Source organism: Mustela nigripes, chromosome 7 (genome assembly GCF_022355385.1).
Source record: "Mustela nigripes isolate SB6536 chromosome 7, MUSNIG.SB6536, whole genome shotgun sequence".
Taxonomy (NCBI): Eukaryota; Metazoa; Chordata; class Mammalia; order Carnivora; family Mustelidae; genus Mustela; species Mustela nigripes.
In genome coordinates, this window is record NC_081563.1 from 60,638,927 (window position 1) to 60,646,646 (window position 7,720).

General features: G+C 40.4%; 1 long non-coding RNA gene across 1 annotated transcript in view; it reads right to left on the reverse strand.

Moving 5' to 3' along the window:
• Nucleotides 1-3,847: 3,847 nt before the first annotated feature.
• Nucleotides 3,848-7,720, reverse strand: part of LOC132022547 (uncharacterized) — an 8,835-nt gene continuing 4,962 nt past the window's right edge. Inside the window, exon 3 of the long non-coding RNA XR_009405616.1 lies at nucleotides 3,848-4,382. This is a non-coding gene — a long non-coding RNA (uncharacterized LOC132022547). The remainder of the gene's footprint in view (nucleotides 4,383-7,720) is intronic.

Sequence of the window (7,720 nt, forward strand, 5' to 3'; positions counted from 1 at the left end):
GCATAACACCCCCTTCTAGATATAGTCCATTTTATAAAATAAAATAGCACTTTTACAGTGATTATGTTGGATAGATAGGGAAGACAATATCACCCTCATTTTATAGACTAAACATCAGGATGCTAAGCAGTTAAGTAATTTGTTCAGCATTCATGTTATTAATTAGAATATTTTTGGCTACTAATAATAGAAATCCTAAGTTATACTGACTAATGCCCATTTCTGACCAAATTACTTGGCAAAGGAAGGGGGATTACTCGTGGTGCTGGGGACGGGGTCAGCCGCTCCTAAAATGCCAGGGTTTGGTGAGGCAAGATGATGCTTGAGTAAGACTGGGTCCTACTGGAATGTAAGAATGTGGGAGTGTATCCTGGGTCAGTACTATGTCCCCCGTGGTCACCAACTGGCACTCAAACCCAGCTCTCCTAAAAGCAAATGTTTTTTTTTTTTTTTAAGATTTTTAAAATTTATTTGACAGAGGTCACAAGTAGGCAGAGAGGCAGGCAGAGAGAGAGGGGGGAAGCAGGCTCCCCGCTGAACAGAGAGCCCTATGTGGGGTTCGATCCCAGGACCCTGGGATCATGACCTGAGCCGAAGGCAGAGGCTTAACACACTGAGCCACCCAGGAGCCCCTCAAATGTATTTTTTTTTTTTAAGGGAACATGCTGTAACAAAGTTATATTTTACAAGTTCATTTTATAGCAGTTTTCAGGAATTAATAAATTTTACCCTGAGAACGTATCAGCAGTTTTATTTTGGCTGAAAGTTAAATTTGATTTATGTGTCTTCTGTATTTTGATTTGGCTTAATACAGTTCATAAATAAAGAGTTGGGAGAATGCAAATGATACAAGTTTTTGTGTTTGTCATTTTGAGTCTTAATTTAAAGTTGTATTACATTCCTAGAGTACTTCTGGTGGTGCTATTCTAAGTCCCTTAGTAACATTATTTAAGAGGGCCTGGAGAATGTGTTCCAGTAATTTTTGAAGTGTTGTTCTTTAACGTTGCCCCACAGAGAAGCATTAATGTTTCCTACGAGCTTCTACCCTAAGTCATCCTAAGAAATTACGGAGTTCAATAAATATCAGATTTGAGATTGGCGTCCTTAAGTTACATAGTATGCCAATGTGGCAGACCTTGCAAGTGGCTTGCCCAATAGCCGTCATTTTTATTCACAGAACACAATCCTATTCCAGGCACAGTGTGTCCAGTTAAAATAATGAACTCTCAGCCTCTCTGGTAGTTGTGGATACCCTATAATAACATGGTTCTGGCCAATTCTCAATTCTATAAAGCAGTGGAGCTTCTGGGAACATACCCATTGCCTTTCCCCTCTTCTTCCTGCCTGACTCCTGGACAGGATGCTTGACAGTGGAAAAGCCATCTTGCCACCATCCCTATTTGGTGAAGCCATTGTAGTTGGGCTTCTATTTGCATGCTTCCAGATGCAATGCCTGAGAGACCCATTCAGTATTTCCATTTTTGGCATTCTTTAAAGCTCCAGTGAGAAGACTAAACAACAGGACCATTACTATAGGAAGTCTTTCCTGACCAACTTACTAACTAAAATTCATTCTTCTCTGACATGTGTTTCTGTGACAGTCATTAATTTACATGCAATTGGCAGATAGGGAAAAAAGAACAGCATGACATGGAAGTCCCATTGAGTTATACACTGTTTTTCACAGCATATTCATATTTTGAAGCAACTCATGAAAGTCTTAAGGGAAAAAACTCAAAATCTTACAGAAATGCCCTTCTTTAATACAAGTAGGGGTACTTCAGTGGCCTTAAGAACTGCCAATCTTCCCTCAATGTTAAACTGTCCTGAACAAGGTGACCAAAGAGCAGCTGAAGAAGCTGGTCCTACATATAATACATTTAATTCCAGAAGAGTTGTTGACTCCAGTGAAGATCTTTAATTTTATCATTTCATCACGTATATCCCAGAGGAGGCCATGCGAGCCCTAGGGATTGGTGCTGCAAAAAGTGACAGGGTAGGGATGCCTGGGTGGCTCAGTCAGTTAAGTGTCTGACTTCAGCTCAGGTCATGATTCTGGGGTCCTGGGATTGAGTCCCACATCAGACTCCTTGCTCAGCAGAGAGCCTGCTTCTCCCTCTGCCTGCCACTCCCCTGCTTGTACTCTCTCTCTCTCTCTCTCTCTCTTTCTGACAAATAAATAAATAAAATCTTAAAAAAAAAAAACTGACAGGGCATGAAGGTGGGTACAGCTTCATCTGCAGGTTGGATGTGCTAATTTTTTTTTTTTTTATCAGAATTCTTATTGTTTTCATTAGTGTTCTGGTTACAGCATTGCATAGAATTTTAAAAGTTTGCACCAGATCCATTTTCCCCCTAAGTCCAAATGATTTTTAGAGAGTGATCTTGTAAAATTCAATCTTTAGAAAAGGAATACATATATTCACTAAAGCAGAAATGTTGGATTCTTAGAAACAGATATTAACTCTTGTCAGGACTGCCATTAATAATCTGGGTAGATTAAAAAAAATCGTATCATTAGGGTTTCTTTAAAAAAAACATGTGCTGAATAATGGAAATAAAAATGTTTTATTTCCATTGGCCTGGCCACAGAGAAAAATCTTGTGCATAGTAGTGTTTTCTATATAAAGGAAGTCATTTCACACCTTTGCAAGTAACCATATGTTCTATTCGCAATGAATTCTGGAAACAAATTATCCCACAGAGCAAGTCTTTTCTAGTTCCTGTCTTCCTAAATAATCTCTAAACAAAGTGAGCAAGCATGGGCTGAGCAGAATCTTTCATGCATCTTTAACGTCTCACAATGAACAACAGTACTACTCATTTAAAGACATCACTACTACAAGCGTTAGTAAGTCCAAGCTCCACTCCTACTAGAAGAAACAACATAAACTCTCTATCCATTCGTGAAACTGAACAGCACACTAAAATTTGAGAGTTCGGAAGACAAAAAGAGTGAGGAGAAAGGTAGATATGTAAAATCTCCCTGTTTCTTTTAGCTAAATGACGTTCAGAAAATTTGGGATCACTTATAAATTCTTTGTAGAAACTTGGGTGTATTTTTTCCCCTTCTATTTCAGCCAAGTCCTAACCAAAAAAAGGTCCCTTATGATCTTGCTCCTGCCTTGCCTATCTCTGGTCTAATTTCCTACAGTTCCACTGTTACACACATTCTACTCCAAAACCACACTGGCCTTTTTGTTGTTCCTCCAGTTCTTCTTATACACCAAGCCCTCTCCCATCACAGGACCTTTGCACATAGCTTTCCCTCTGCCTAGAATACTCTTTCTTCAGTCACCAGAGTTGCTCTCTCACCTCATTCAGACCCTCGTTCAAATGTCATCTCCTCTGGGAAGACTTCCTAACTCCCCTATCTAAAACGGCACTACCTCGCAATCCCAGTTTCTCTCTACCCCTTTATTCTGCTTTGCCTACATAGCATTTATCATTACTAGGCATTATGTAATATACTTATTTGCTTATTTATCATCTTTCCTCCACACCAATGGAAGCTCCACAAGTACAGAAACATCATCTGTTTTGGTCACTGCTATATCCCAGGGCCTAGAGGATTGGTTAGTAAACATCTTTCAAAAACTTACCGAGCCTCTGCTAGATGATAAGGATATAGCAGTGAACAAAACTGAAAAATCTCTGCCCAGTGGAGCTTATATTCTAGTGGTATGTAGTAAGTGTTTGATTTAATATTTGTTGAACAAATCCTCAATCCTCAAGATTGCAATCAATCCACTAAAATAAACATTTTGTCCCATAAGCTCATTATAAGGCATGTTAATGAGACCCTCATCATACTAGTGCCCTGGGTAACAAATGACCACAAACTGGGTGGTTTCAAATAACAGAAATTTATTTTCTCACAGTTCTGGAGGCTGGGAGTAGGAGATCAGTCTCACTGGGCCCAAATCAAGGGATCAGCCGGGCCTTCTCCCTCTGCAGGCTCTGTCAGGAGACTTCATTTCTCGCCTCTTCCGACTTCTGGAGGCTGCTGGCCCTCCTTGCTTGTGAGGCTATCACTCCAGTCACTGCTTCTGTCTTTACATCACCTTCTCCGTGTCTACAACAAATCTGTCTCCCTCTCTCTTGTGAGGAGGTATATGACGGCTTTTGGGGCCCACCAGATAATCCAAGATAATCTCCCCGTCTGAGAAACCTCATATCTGCAAAGACCTTTCCCTCAGATAAGGCGACGTCTGCAGGTTGCAGGGTAAAGACCTGATGTCTGTGGGGGCCGTCATTCAGCCTACCACGCTAATGTTGTCGTAGATGAAGGGAAGTCTCTGTCAGGAGAATACCGCGACGTATCTTTATCTCTCTGCTTTTGTCTTCTCCTCTTCTTGGAAAACATGTTTATTTCTGGAAAACTAAGAAAGGTGATGACTCTTTATTTTCATCTTAACAATAGAATTCTATTTTCCAAAGAATCAGTGGAGTCGTATTTGTGACTCACACATAAATGTGTTTGATTGTCTTCCATCAAGAAACTCCCACAAAATTAAGTTAATGAACAGTGGAGGTGGCAAAGCAATATTTGAGAACAAATTGTTTTATACCTTGTACCATGAGATCTCATTATGATTTGCAGACAGAATATGAAACCCTTACCATTCACTACTTAGAGTCATAATCTCTACCTTACAAAAGCAGGCTGTGACCTTAGGGTGCTTGAGAAATGCCAATGAACAGAGTAGGGGTCTGGCTTCACAGGGTGAGCTGGAGCCCCGCAGCCTTTGGTGTGTTTGGGAGCCCCTACGATGAAGGACAAACAAGCATCATTCACAAATAAAGCCATTTTGGTGCAATTAAGCCTCTCTGGAATTTGTTTTTTCTTTTTAAAGATTTTATTCATTTATTTGACAGAGATCACAAGAAGCCAGGGAGGCAGGCACAGAGAGAGGGGGAAGCAGTCTCCCCGCTGAGCAGAGAACCTGATGCAGGGCTCCATCCCAGGATCCTGGGACCATGACCTGAGCCGAAGGCAGAGGCTTTAACCAACTGAGCCACCCAGGCGCCCCCGTTTTTGTTTTTGTTTTTAATAAAGATTTTTATTTATTTGACAGAGAGAGAGAGAGAGAACATGAGCATGAGCTCAGCTCCTGCTGAGCAGGGAGCCCAATTCAGGACTCAGTCCCAGGACCCTGGGATCATGACCTGAGCCAAAGGCAGATGCTTAATCAACTGAACCGCTCAGATGCCCCAAGCCTCTCTGGAATTTGATTTGCAAGCCCAGAATTTATATTTGCCCTGCTTTTCGGCTTCTTTTTTTTTAAATTAAATTTATTTTTTTAAATAAACATATAATGTATTTTTATCCCCAGGGGTACAGGTCTGTGAATCGCCAGGTTTATACATTTCACAGCACTCATCATATCATAGCACATACCCTCCCCAATGTCCATATCCCCACCACCCTCTCCTGTTCCCCCTCCCCCCAGTAACCCTCAGTCTATTTTTTGAGATTGAGTCTTTTATGGTTTGTCTCCCTCCCAATCCCACCTTCTTTCATTTTTGCTTTTCCTAACTCCCAACCCTCCCACATTGCATCTTCACTTCTTCATATCAGGGAGATCATATGATAGTTGTCTTTCTCCGCTTGACTTATTTCACTAAGCATAATACCCTCTAGTTCCATCCACGTCGTCGCAAATGGCAAGATTTCATTTCTTTTGATGACTGCATAATAGTCCATTGTGTGTATATACCACATCTTCTTTATCCATTCATCCATTGATGGACATCTAGGTTCTTTCCATAGTTTGGCTATTGTGGACATTGCTGCTATAAACATTAAGGTGCACGTGCCCCTTTGGAGCACCATGTTTGTATCTTTAGGATATATAACCCAGTAGTGCAATCGCTGGGTCATAGGGTAGCTCTATTTTCAGTTTTTTGAGGAACCACCACACGGTTTTCCAGAGTGGTTGCACCAGCTTGCATTCCCACCAACAGTGTAGGAGGGTTTCCCTTTCTCCACATCCTCGCCAGCATCTGTCATTTCCTGACTTGTTAATTTTAGCCATTCTGACTGGTATGAGGTGGTATCTCATTGTGGTTTTGATTTGTATTTCCCTGATGCCGGGTAATGTAGAGCACTTTTTCATGTGTCTTTGGCCATCTGGATGTCTTCTTTGCAGAAATGTCTGTTCATGTCCTCTGCCCATTTCTTGATTGGATTATTTGTTCTTCGGGTGTTGAGTTTGCTAAGCTCTTTGTAGATTTTGGATACTAGCCCTTTATCTGATATGTCATTTGCAAATATCTTCTCCCATTCTGTCAGTTGTTTTTGGTTTTGTTAACTGTTTTCTTTGCTGTGCAAAAGCTTTTGATCTTGATGAAATCCCAATAGTTCATTTTTGCCCTTGCTTCCCTTGCCTTTGGCGATGTTCCTAGGAAGATGTTGCTGCGGCTGAGGTCGAAGAGGTTGCTGCCTGTGTTCTCCTCAAGGATTTTGATGGATTCCTTTCTCACATTGAGATCCTTCATCCATTTTGAGTCTATTTTCATGTGTGGTGTAAGGAAATAGTCCAATTTCATTTTTCTACATGTGGCTGTCCAATTTTCCCAGCACCATTTGTTGAAGAGGCTGTCTTTTCCATTGGACATTTCTTCCTGCTTTGTCAAAAATTAGTTGACCATAGAGTTGAGGTTCTATTTCTGGGCTCTCTATTCTGTTCCATTGATCTATGTGTCTGTTTTGTGCCAGTACCATGCTGTCTTGATGATGACAGCTTTGTAATAGAGCTTGAAGTCTGGAATTGTGATGCCACCAACTTTGGCTTTCTTTTTCAATATTCCTTTGGCTATTCGAGGTCTTTTCTGGTTCCAAATAAATTTTAGGGTTGTTTGTTCTATTTCTTTGAAAAAAGTGGATGGGATTTTGATAGGAATTGCATTAAATGTGTAGATTTCTTTGTAGAATAGACATTTTCACAATATTTGTTCTTCCGGTCCAGGAGCATGGAACATTTTTCCATTTCTTTGTGTCTTCCTCAATTTCGTTCATGAGTACTTTATAGTTTTCTGAGTATAGATTCTGTGCCTCTTTGGTTAGGTTTATTCCTAGGTATCTTATGGTTTGGGGTGCAATTGTAAATGGACTGACTCCTTAATTTCTCTTTCTTCTGTCTTGTTGTTAGTGTAAAGAAATGCAACTGATTTCTGTGCATTGACTTTATATCCTGACACTTTACTGAATTCCTGTACAAGTTCTAGCAGTTTTGGAGTGGAGCCTTTTGGGTTTTCCACATATAGTATCATATCATCTGCAAAGAGTGGTAATTCGACTTCTTCTTTGCCGATTTGGATGCCTTTAATTTCTTTTTGTTGTCTGATTGATGAGGCTAGCACTTCTAGTACTATGTTGAACAGCAGTGGTGATAATGGACATCCTTGCCGTGTTCCTGACCTTAGCGGAAAAGCTTTCAGTTTTTTTCCATTGAGAATGATGTTTGTGGTGGGTTTTTCATAGATGGATTTGATAATATTGAGGTATGTGCCCTCTATCCCTACACTTTGAAGAGTTTTAATCAGGAAGGGATGCTGCACTTTGTCAAATGCTTTTTCAGCATCTATTGAGAGTATCATGTGGTTCTTATTCTTTCTTTTATTAATGTATTGTATCACATTGATTGATTTGTGGATGTTGAACCAACCTTGCAGCCCTGGAATAAATCCCACTTGGTCGTGGTGAATAATCCTTTAA